The following is a 12,445-nucleotide window of genomic DNA, read 5'->3' as shown; positions in this document are numbered from 1 at the left end:
AGATAGCCTGCGGCCGTAAAGAACTCGTTTGAATTAATGGATTGCTCTCCATCAAAGAAAATCATCTAGTATTAAATGTAAAATGGTATGCTAAATTGGAGAATAGTAAGGAGTTAAGGTTAATGTCGGCTCATTTCATCAGCTTCAAACATCTTAAAACGCAATTCTTTGTTTTTTAGGTGCTAATTTTGTAAATATAAAATTATTTTTCTTGTTCTTCTGTTTACATTAAGCGGCGTTAAATTATAATTTATTATTATTATTGAAAAAAATCAATGAATGAGATCTAATATTTTCACAGATTCATTAAGTCTAAATGGTTAACACATAGTCTGCAGCCTTTGTTAATGTTTAAGTGCAAATGTTAGACTTTCGCAGTAATTCCAAGATTATGGGGACTCACTTCTCCACATGATATCCTTAAATATTAGCAATATTACCCATTTATAAAACATAATTAATTAAATGAATAAGACGCTATTCAGAATGTCAGTTGAGACAACTTTTACTGATTAGAATTAGATAGTTACCACTTCTACAGTCAACCTATTTCATATCTCTTTTCTATCGTTATTTTACTTGGTAGATTGATAAAATAGTGGATGTAACTTATGAATAACTTATCGAAAGTAATTACTAAACTATAAACAAGAATCTAGCAGGAATCTCTCTCTTTTAAGCCAAAGGGAAGCTATATTAAACCTAGGCTGTATAGAATGGGCCGAGTGGAATCTTTCATTGCAATTTTCTTTCAACATTGCATTCACTCACACGCTGAAAAAGTGTTCTATTGATATATATCTTGTGAGATGCAGCCTGTGTACAGATTGCAAGAGGTTCATACACTTATTTGTCCAATAGGGGCGGATTTGTCCTCTTCAGTAACCCTCAATATTGTTGAATCGCAGTGTGTCTGCCTTGGGCGGACTGTTCGTATTTGTGTGCCGGCCGGTCTGTTTACAAAAGTTCTTTGTGTTTGGTAAAGATGCTTTGCAACGCGTACTTTCTTCTTTCTTTTTTTTATATTCAACTATTTATTCTGTTTACATAGTTAAAAAAATTTTAGGTGGCTACTAGGTATGATTCAACACTAAAGAATGTCGCTTGCTTCGCTCAAACAATTAAATTCAAATATTTGTAGTCAATAATTTGTAAATGAGAGTTAGATTATTGTTGTGAATGGAGGCAACTACCATGCTTACTACTTTAATATATATTTCTCGTATTAACCATTAAAAATAAAATCCAATGCCGGTAATCGAACCAAGTACTGTAACCAAGTACTTCTTAGCATTGCGGGCTGATCGATTTCTTTTCTTTGATGCAACCAGCGTTTGTTTTTCATTGCCCATTCAACTACATTGAATTTTCAAAAATGGCTAAAAATAGAAAGCTAAACAAAAAAAATAGCTGATGAATAACTCAGTTTACAAAAATAACTTCGATCCAGACACCAACATTTTGAATGACTTTTGAAAACTTTGTAGCCTGCACCTGTTCCCTCTAAACAGTTTAAAATAAAATATTCTCGGAAAAAGTTTGTAACGAAGTTGTTTGTGACTTTCTACACTCCCCAAAAAGTTAATGTAATAAATTTTTGTGTGGTTTTTTGGGGGGAAATAGCGGAGTAACCTAAGTTCATTTGGATTGAAGTGTAGGTTTTTGGATATGTGCATTTATGGCGCAATTACCCCTATTCTTCTAGCCTACATTCTTCAACGGTTATTTTTCAAGCGAATTTTAAGTCAGTTGTGGACGAAAGCGGACAGGAAACATTGCATTAAATGGATTCAAGACCAAGACTGGAATTCGAACCCAGTACCACGATTCATCTTAAATGTGCCTTCAACCGATCGGCTACTTTGGTTACTCTCTTAACTTCGTGTATACTTCAACTAGTATTAGAGGTACTGAGACACTTTCCTAGATCATTCTAAGCGTAGCTACTCGCTTTCCTGAAACCCTTCGCGTGCTAGCTCAACACGCTGTACTGATAATCCTTCTCCATTTTTTTTTGTTTCAAGTAAATGTTTACTTAAAGTTTAGTCGAGTATTTATATTTTATGTCTCTCGCTAAGGAGAGAGGAGGCGAATGCAGCACGTAGCTGTTAAGCCAAATCCTTAAACCAAACTTAATGATTTATTATAACTCTCTTGTTTTTCTCTCTTGTTGTTATTTATGATTAACCTTGGAGGTTTTTTACTTTAATTCACTTACTTTTATTTTTGTTCAGGGAAATATTTTGGTGTAAGGAACAGTTATTTTGCCACAATAATTTAGGAACGATATATGTATCTTACTGTGTATATAAATTAATACTGTAAATTTTTACCAACAATTTAAATTCAGATTTTATGAAAATAAATTTCCTGTCAGCTGCTAAATACATTTAAAAATGTGCACTTATCGGGGTTAGTCTTAAGCTTATAGTTCTGCAGTAAAATATATCCTAACTTCTAGTTACTATTCCATTTCTAATCAGAAATTATTTCACTTTATATTAAGTTGTTACGTTTTAATTTAAACTTAGTTACAATAGATAATAAGAGAAAAAGGAAATGTTTTAATTGTTCTCTGCGTTATAATTTAGTGAATTTATTTATTTGGACATGCAGAGTACATTCCTCAATTTCTTTTATATCTCTCTTTCCAGGATGTTGCCTTCCTGTATTATATTATAAATATAATTTGCAGGTAGTTGTAGTTTAGTACCAAGTTAGGTGGTGTAGTTTGTTAGAAAAGTACAAAAATTTGAGGGTCATGGGACACCAAGTGCACCTACTGTAATTAATGAGTTCTGGTTTCAAGTTAAACCAATTTTTGTTATTCTGTAATAAATTTATAAGATGGAGAAGTGTCAGTCTTTCTAAAGACTTATAATTACTAAAGTTTTTGAATTATAAGTGGAGTTTAAAAAAAAATTACAAGTGTTGTTTGGTTCAAAACGTCAAAAATCAACGTATCTGTAAGATAATATAAAAGTGAATAGAAATTAAAATTATTTTCTTTGGACGGCATCATTGAATGTGAAGGATTCACTAAGAGAAAGAAGAACAACCACAATGAATTCTTATTATTTTATTTCTTTCTCAAACGTGGGTTAAGGCAGTCAAAAGAACTCAACGCTACATAAATATAAAACAAAAACCTCTAGCTTTAATAATTTTTTACATTCAATATGTCATACATATGTTTTATCATATGTCCGTATTATTATAATTATTTAATAATTAATATGATTTTAAACAATTAAAATATTCGCTTACAGCTCGTCCAACCTGGCCTTGATTGGTCTCACAATCAAACAATAATTCTTAGCAAAATTCTTCAATTAAAATTATGAAAATAAATAACAATAACGTTACAATCCAAAACAGCAATTAGAAAAGTACAAAACATTAAGTTTGAAAAATTAAGCATGAATAAAACAAATAACTTCAATAGTCTGCAATTGGCTAACTATCAGGTAACCACGGCTTAATGTGCATAGGTGATCATATTCCTTCATAAGGTAGTTGGGTAGTCCTGTTTCCCCTCAGGATCGGCTATAACGTAACAGTTTGAGTCTAATACTTTTTTGATAACATAGCGACATAGGCTTTAAAGCAGGTATTAATTTCTTATTTATTCCAGATGTCACATCCGTATTTTTTATCATGATGTAATCATTAACTTCATATTTTCCGGGTGCCTTATGTTTATTGTTATAATACTTTTCATAGTAATTAGCACTATTTTGTAACTTATTAATCGCATCGTATCGGCTTTGTTCTAGGTCGCGAAAAACTGGGTGTTGAGATTCTAAAATTTGTCTTAAATCATCGTTATGGTTTCCCTTTTGATTTATTCCAAATAAGATCATGGATGGGGTCTCACCTGTCGCCCGATTAATACTATTGTTAAAGGCAAATTCGACTTTCGCTAAAACTTCGTACCACTGAGTCGGAGAGGTAGTCAGTTTTGCTGGTATTGGGGTCAACGTTCTATTAACAATTTCAATTTGCCATTGGCATGGGGAGTGCCAGTTGCAATCATGACATGTTGAATGCCATAATCTTTACAGAATTCAGTAAATTTACTTGAACTAAAAGCAGTACCCATATCGGAAACTAACTTGACTGGCTTGCTATAGTGGGAGAAATGGGAATGAGTTTAGTAATGTTAATGGAAGCAGAATTTGCACAAAGTGATTACGGTTACGATTTGTTTGTTGTTTAAAAAAAAAAACACACATTAAGTGGATATAAAGTTTGTTTTTAAATGGATTATTATATGATTTGCGTTGATCAGATTGAAGAGGAAACTGTTTAGGCCACATGCATGAGACTGCATGCGTACAATGGCTAATAACCACGCTGAGGTCATATCCGGGCGCTATGTAAACCGATAAAGTTGTATCTCGTGGGTTCTTCAGTTGTGTTTTTTTCTCCGTTTCACTCTCGTTCACCCTTCCAACACTTTCTCTCACTCACGTACAACCCTACTGGTGTAGTAGTAGGCTATAGTAGGAGGGAAAAATTAGCGGTAAAGGGTGTTACGTATGGATGGAGAGGGGTTGCTGCTGAGAAGACTGTTTAGTGGTTGATAAGGTCATGCAGTCGTGCCCCTGCATAATAATGAGCTGCTAACCCGACATACTCGTTAAATAGCAAAGCCAACTAGGTTCTCCTCGTTTCTAGTAGACCCTCTACCACAGTACCAGCCCAAATTACCTGTAACGCTAACTATCCTCAAGGCAAAACACCAAGTAGATGACAAACTTTCCCTTTATTGACGATGGTGGGATTTGACTGAATCGTATAATACAATATTGGCTATTTCGGAGGTAATATTATCTTAATTTTGTTATAATACTTGTTATTAATTTAATCCATTTTTGTTTCCACTTATTTCTACTAAAAGCGAACATGTTTTCTTTTGGAAATTAGCTTTCCATTGGTTCACATTAGAGCTTCTCTCAATGTAATAAAATGCTTTTAGCGCTTGTGTGGGAGTAGCGAGAGCAGAATGTCTCTCATCTAAGGTTCCCTCCTCACACCCGGAAATGGAATTGACTGGGTTTATCCAGTTTCTACGATTTACTCGTCAACAGCTCTAACTTAAACTCGTACATACTTTTCACTTACCTAAATGCGCTCATCAATTTTATTTGAAACTTGTTCTCCACGAAAATTTATTTTTTATGGATTTACTTAGAATGAAAAATTACAGACATCCCATGATGAACCGTATTAGAATTATTTAATTGTATAAACTGCAACTGTTAAGCTGCATTGAAAGCATTAATGTTGACCCAACTTTATCCTTTCTTTTTTTTCATTGTTAGTTTCGGAGGAAGAAGGCTACTGAGATTCATTTCTTCATCAAGAGATTCCTTTTTTCTCTCCTTATTTTTGGTTCCTTCCTAGATTCTATTTATGCCTTTGTCGTTGTAAGATTTTGATTCAAGCAGAGTTTTATTGAGGAGCTTGTTGGTTCCATTCGCAGCATTTGTTGGCAGAAGTTAGGATTAGGGCGTTAAACTCGGCAGGTGTTTATGCAATGTATTATTGCCTTGCATCGCTAAATGCTATCAGTTCATTGTTTTGATTTCCAAGGTACAAGTGATTGGTCGTGCACAGTTTTGGTTTTAAGGCAAATGTCTTTTAAAATTTCTGATTACATACCAATTTAGTCGCAGGCTGTAGAATGTACGAAATAAAGAATTCGTTGTTAGAATCTTATATTACTCAATTTTTAGTACCTATGTATATTATTACAATCTGGACACAAATGGTCCTCGCAATTTTTAATCATGTTTTCCTTTACTTTTATTTACTTATAACTAAATAAGACAATATATTTATGTTTCAATCCCTACATATGTTAGGCCTTGTTTGAATATCTACATTTTACCAGTGAAACTGTTCATCGTCCTCTGAATTCGGACGATGTCTGACGAAGAAGAGTAATTTTAGTATCTAAAAGATTTTTTGCCTTTTTTATTTGTATGCATGGTGTACACGGAGGAGAGGTCGAAACTTCGGGAGGTGATTCAGCAGCTTAAATGCAACAAAAAATATTCTATTCACTGTGGCTCGATTCTCAATAGTGTCCAAGATATTTGCATTTAAAAAACGGCCGTAACTTTTCTATTCTTTATCCTACAACAAATCTTCTTATTCAAAACGAATAAACGAAAAGTTAAGGCCGTTTTTATGGTGGAAAAAGCGAATATCGATGGAAAAGTTATAATTGCTGATATCTTGGACACTATTGAGAATCGAGCCATAGTGAATAAAACATTTTTTGTTGCATTTTAGCTGCTGAATCACCTCCAGAAGTTTCGACCTCTCCTCCCTGTACATCCTGTATATAAAAATGCTAATCTTCTATTCTGAAGCAAAGTTGATGAAGAATTTTAAATATTGCATTGCTTCTGAGTCAGACAGCCTCATAATTTAAAATCTAGAAAACAAAACGCAGATCGTACCACAGTCGCCAATCCTCAAGGAAATCCAAATTCACCACATTTTAAATTGGACTTCTTTAAATATTTGAGGAAGCGATCTCTTTTGCAGCTTTTCTGACCTCTTATGTTCGCCGGCTAAGTAGGATTCCAAAAAATAGAGGCGTATTCAAGTTTTGACCTGATCTGCAGAAATATTTGGATTTCTGGCCTTTGGTATCCTTCATATTCTTACATTGCCTAAAATGAACCCCCTCCCCTGTAGGCTTAACTACCTTTTAACAAACTTCAAGGTGATCTTTGATTTGGTTCCCCTGGTACATGAGCACTTCAAGATCTCTTACCATTCCAACTTTAGGAGAGAATCTGTTAGGATGTAAGAGGCCAAATCTGGTTGTGCTTTAAGTAATAAGTTCTAATTATGAAATTCCACATTTTAGAATCGAATTTCAGAATAGAATGAAACAATCTATGCAACATTGATGATAGAGATTATCCATCGAAAAAACAATGTGTATTAACCTGAAAAATCAATTATATAATTTCATTTTTCGTACTTGGCCCAAAGTTCATATTTAATTTATCTGCACAGGAGAAAATGTGCAAATCCTTTTTGACGCGAATAAGGCCCACACAATTGGTAAGCTGCAGGAGTAATCGCAAGGTTGAGTTGTTGCAGGGTAGAGCCACCAGCAGTTAGTATACACTACGTGCTTTTAGAGACGTTAGGATTAGCTGTAGAGAAACCCTCTGTTGGGACTATGTCTGACAAGACCAGGCTTACCACGTCACTCTTACAGACAACAACAACTTTATACTCTTTACACTAACACATACATAACGAACTTTTGGTTAGACAACACGTAGTAACAACCACACTATGATTCCCGACATGAAGCCGATGGAGACATGGTCACCAAGGTCTTCTTGTTTCTATCTGAGCACTGTCATTCACCTGGTAGATATGCCAGGTGCAGCCAACCAATCTTGAAGAGGATTTAACCAAGTGGGATAAACTGCCCATTCCTGTTGTAAATAGGATATTTTTATCTCTCCCTTTTTAAAAGCACTTTCACTGAAATGTAATACCTTTTATTTTTTCTTGATTTCTTAGTGTTTTCATTAAATTTATTTATTTAAATAATTGAATGTGATGTAAGCATGAATACGTTCGTCACATATTATATTCTGATTTTTGATGAAGAAAATCAAGTTCAATTCCGTTAGTTTAAAATATCGTTGGTTAAAAAAAACAGCTATAATTTCTTCTTTTTTTAATATCCTTTTATTGAAATTTACACTTGTACCTAAAGGGTACAATTAGTAAATGTGATGAATGTGTATAAATAACGTGGCAGACGTGAATGACGGTCATCCAGTGATGGCCGCCATTAGTCACCCAGTTGGTCACGGGGCCAACGACGCCTCAGCCGTCTTTGGGGATTGGAGAGTAGCGTAGTTGAAGACAAGTTTGCAGATAAAGGGTTGGGATGTAATGAGAGTTTTTGATGAAAATTGTTATATCGGTTTTTGGCAAGTTCGGAGATGAGTGGAATTTGGAGATCTGTATGTATTGTGTGGTTGCTAACATAGAATGGAGCGTCTACTATGCGGCGGAGTATTTTGGATTGGAGTGTTTGCAGTCTATTGATGTTTGCTTTTTAGCTGTTCCGTAAAGTTCGAGTCCGTAAGTCGATATTGATGTGAGAAGAGCTGCATAGAGTCGTCGATTGTTCTGTAGTGAGAGTTTTGAGCGTTTGTCAAGTAGTCTGGCTAGAAGTTTGTATCGTTTGTTTAGTTCGGTACGTTTAAGTCTCATACGGGGGTTCCAGGTAAGTCTCTTGTCTAGGTACATACCAAGGTACCGCACATGGTCGGCTATAATTTTTTAAGAACAATATTAGGTAAACTACAAAATTAGTTGTGTGCGTCTTCTTAAAATGAATCGAGGTAGTTCAAGCGGGAAGAAATAGTTATTTTTTAAAGGTATTATTTTGTTTTCCATTTTTTAATGACTTGCTAGTGTACACTATTGAAGATCTATGCAAATAGATTATGGATAGAATAGATAGATGGATAGATCTGTGCAAATAGATTATGGATAGAATAGATAGATGGATAGATCTGTGCAAATAGGCTTAAGATCCAGAAGCAATCAGATTTTAATGCATCCACCTCAATCATTTAATTCCATTCTTAATCACACTAAACTTCATTAATTGTAATGTTCATTAACAGAATTTAAAACATTTAAAATTAGCTTATCTAATAAGTTAGGCCCAAATAATTAACGTTTAACAACTCAGCCATAAAAGAAAAAGAAGGAAAATAAGCAACTTATATGTTTACTAGCGTATATAAGGAAATTACTTGTTTTCTAATTTAGTTTATTATTGGACATGAATTGTTCTTTTTTGTATTATTCAAACAAACGAATTGGAAAGGTAGTTTAGTTAAAACCAATTTCCTGAAAGGAAGCGAATTTCCGTTTGGATTAAATCTCATAAATTTTCCAATCAAAAACTCCCATTAAATAGAAATCATCATTCTTCTTAAACCCAACAATCACACCGGATATCCTTTTCACTTCTTATACGATAATTTATACTATAGAAGAGGATTAAATTTATTCCTAAACCGCAGGTTGAGCAAAAATGATCTCAGCGCTGGCCACAGACAATCTTTTAAAAGTTCTTTATTGCATTACTAGGTTTCTGGTACCATTAAGGGTTTCTGGAAATGTTTAACAAACAGCCTTAAAATGGTAACAAATATTGTTGTTAACAAAATAAATAATATATATTTAAAATCTAATTACAAATGGTTCGTTAGAGAACGATTTGTTATTAAATATTAATTTAATAACATTTTAAGTTTCAAGTATTTGGTCATTCCAAAATAACACCGTGGATTTAATTGCTAGTTTTGCTGATAGGGGCAGTAATTAGTGAATGTATCGAATATTACAATTTGAGGTTCCGCCGTGAAATAATAACTTTGAGGTTCTCAGAATTTGGAATAATAATAATGTTTTTGGCGAATTCTGTATATCGAAAAAAATGTATAGTATGAGCGTCCGTTCTCGTCCGCGATATCTATTTGGTTGTTGTTTGCGTTAAGCCCCGCCTGTAAAAATGAACGATTAAAGCACGGATTAAAAATTCTAGGCGTTATTTAAAGGATTCCCATTCAAAAATAGTTTTTTTTTAATTGGCTAACTTGATTGTTCGTCAGACGAACTACTACTTCTGGCTGGTGAATCTTAAACTTACTGCAGAGAATACAAGTTAATGGATATAACTTATCGTTTTACAGTCAATGATTGCAGTTTGGACTGTCGGAAGGGAAATTTCGCTGTAAAGTTAAGCGATAATTTGAATATTGTTAATTTAGGGATGGTGTTAGTGGCTATCCAGTTGTGGCTATCTAAGGTATTAAACGTCCTCTGAAGTGTATGTTTTGATAAGAAGCAGTGGTCCGCCCGGCAGAGCTAAGCATTATGATCAAGTCCTATTACAAACAGCTCGATATCAGAGGAGAATGACAATCTAAACTAAAAGGCACTGTGAATGGTGTTAATCTGTCTTATAACATCTGCTTCATTATTTTAACAATGAGTGATCAATTCAAAAGTATATTTAAACGTGAAATAATGACGAAAATTGACTTTCTTGATATAATATACTTAATGTATATGTAACCGTGAATGACCGAAATTGGAGAATGTCGACTTTCACCGGTGAATGTCAACAAATACCAAATACGTCGGTGAAAGATCGAATATTTCATTACATTGTTGTACATTCGGACCCTCTCCGGTGTGTGTCGACAATCACAAATATGCTCTGGTGGAGGTCCAAAACAGAAGAGTCAAAAAACACATGACTGGCTCTCTCCCGCCAAATCCTTTGTTCTGCTCGGAGTCAGTCAGCTTTGTCAGTCTTATGCAAGCTTTGATAACGCGAGTAACGTTTTCTTAATTTTTTTTTCCGATACCCTAATTTATACTAAATGGATACTGCAGTAAATCGTGATCTTTTTCTTGAAAAGTTAAATGCATTAATTGCGGGTAAACGAGAAGACAATTGTTTTTATTTTTCTCAAGAAAAGTATTCTAAAATACTTTCTGAAGTGGTTTCAGCTAAAATTAAATGCAACACACCTTTGGATTACAGACGATTAAAACGTTTTGATGTTTTAAAAATTAATGGTGAAGAGAAGTTAATTGTACCACGTTAATTGTGGCGTTTTATAGCGACTGAATTACGGAGAAGAAAATATAAATCTCCAACATGTTCAACATTCACCATTAGTGCATGCTAAATGTCAACATTTACCGGTGTAAGTCAGAAATAAGGGTATTTAGCAAATATTTCGGACATACACCAAGCGACTATGTGAATGTTGACATTCACCGGTGAAAGTCGACATTCTCCAGATTTCGGTGTTTCACTGTAACATATATACGTATATACGCAGCCAAAGAAATTTGTGTTCTGCTAAAAAGTGAAATTATTGGAAGTGGAAAATGAATCAAATAAAAAAACCCAAATTTTCCATTTAACACTTCAATTCCTTTAAGTATTTATAAATTGCCTTTATGAATTTATATCCAAGAATAAACTTAAAAGAAGAAGGATGGTCAACAACCATTCTTGTAGTTTCTCGTGACCTTATCATTTCTTTCTGAAGTCGTAAGGTGATTCGTTTTATATTAAATTTATTACGAGAATTTATTTATTTTAATGTAGGTAAGCCTAAATGCAAAAATAGACCTGCTCATTTTTTTCCAAAAGGATTTCGAAAGACTCTTTTACTTTCAAAATTTAGTAATTGTTCTCTTCCAGTACGGTCCTTCGAGTTTCTTATTTTTTGATGCGCTAAAACGCCTTCCAGAAATCATCTCATTAAGGAATACTGTTCTCAGCACTGCTGAGAATTTTTATACAAAAAAAAAAAAAATTCTATATTTTTTGTTTGTTCACAGATTACCATGGATGAGTAGTGTTTAAATGAGATATTCATGATCAGACCGTTTTTAAAAGTGAAAAAGTTGTGACTAGATAATTTAATGAATATCTTGATAAGGAATGCCGAATTCTGACTGCGCTAAATGCCTAACCCAAGTAATTGCTTTGTGAAGAACATAACAAGCATGACGACGAACAAACGTATAACTAATCTTAGAGACATCTCTCTTTACCAAAAATAAGTTATCAATGTTAGGTGAGTTTTTCGACTTAATATTCAAAGTAAAAAGGAAAATTCATCACTTTTATTTGACATTCTTTTTAAAATTAAGTATTGGTACAAACTAATTTAATTCTAAAAAAAAAAAAATTAGAACTTCTTAAAAACTTAAAGTAAAAAAAAAGAAAAAATAACCACACCTATATTTACATTTTATAAAATAGGACTACACCAAAACTTTGTGATAAATTTTCCAAAACAAGTTAAAAAAGAAGTTAGTTCTTTATTCCCAAAGTTGGAACAATGTAAGCTTTACATTTCAGGAAGAGAACAAAAGCACTGGTAAGCCGTTATTATACCAGAGTCCAAAGAAACCACTTCAACTTAACTAGGTTAATTTAAGTTTAAACATTTATCAGATGGGAAATGTCCGTAAACTAGATAAAGCTCAAATAATTTCTTATCTTAAAAGATTTCAACAAGATTTTTAGTAATAATTTTTGTAGTTTTATGTAGATATTTCTATTTAGTTTTCCATAAATAATCTATTGCAATTTTTTTCTGTACAGAATATGTAGCTGTTGGAAGAAATGGATTGCTAAAGGAATGAATTCCAAGGCAGAGAAGTTAAGAAGTGAGACAAAATATGTTTTTTTTTGTTTTTTAGGAACACCAAATTCTAATCCAGTGTGGATTTATTGTCAAGTGGAATTTGTAGGTTCAGTAGTTAGCAGAATAACAGCCATCTTTCGCTTACTAAAGATGTCGACACTTTTTTTCTTCAATTTATCTGGACTCCATGATAC

The 12,445-nt window shown here is 33.4% G+C and overlaps 1 long non-coding RNA gene across 4 annotated transcripts in view; it reads left to right on the top strand.

Annotated features, from left to right (window-relative positions):
* LOC141449756 (uncharacterized) overlaps positions 1-12,445 on the top strand; it is a 71,818-nt gene that overhangs the window by 54,641 nt on the left and 4,732 nt on the right. For all 4 annotated transcript variants that reach the window (XR_012455679.1, XR_012455680.1, XR_012455678.1 and 1 more), the window contains 2 exons: positions 11,437-11,675; positions 12,209-12,273. This is a non-coding gene — a long non-coding RNA (uncharacterized lncRNA). The remainder of the gene's footprint in view (positions 1-11,436; positions 11,676-12,208; positions 12,274-12,445) is intronic.

This window comes from Rhodnius prolixus, unplaced genomic scaffold, assembly GCF_049639745.1.
Source record: "Rhodnius prolixus isolate KJV_2025 unplaced genomic scaffold, Rpr scaffold_2, whole genome shotgun sequence".
Classification (NCBI taxonomy): Eukaryota; Metazoa; Arthropoda; class Insecta; order Hemiptera; family Reduviidae; genus Rhodnius; species Rhodnius prolixus.
This window is presented reverse-complemented; position numbering and strand designations above follow the sequence as displayed.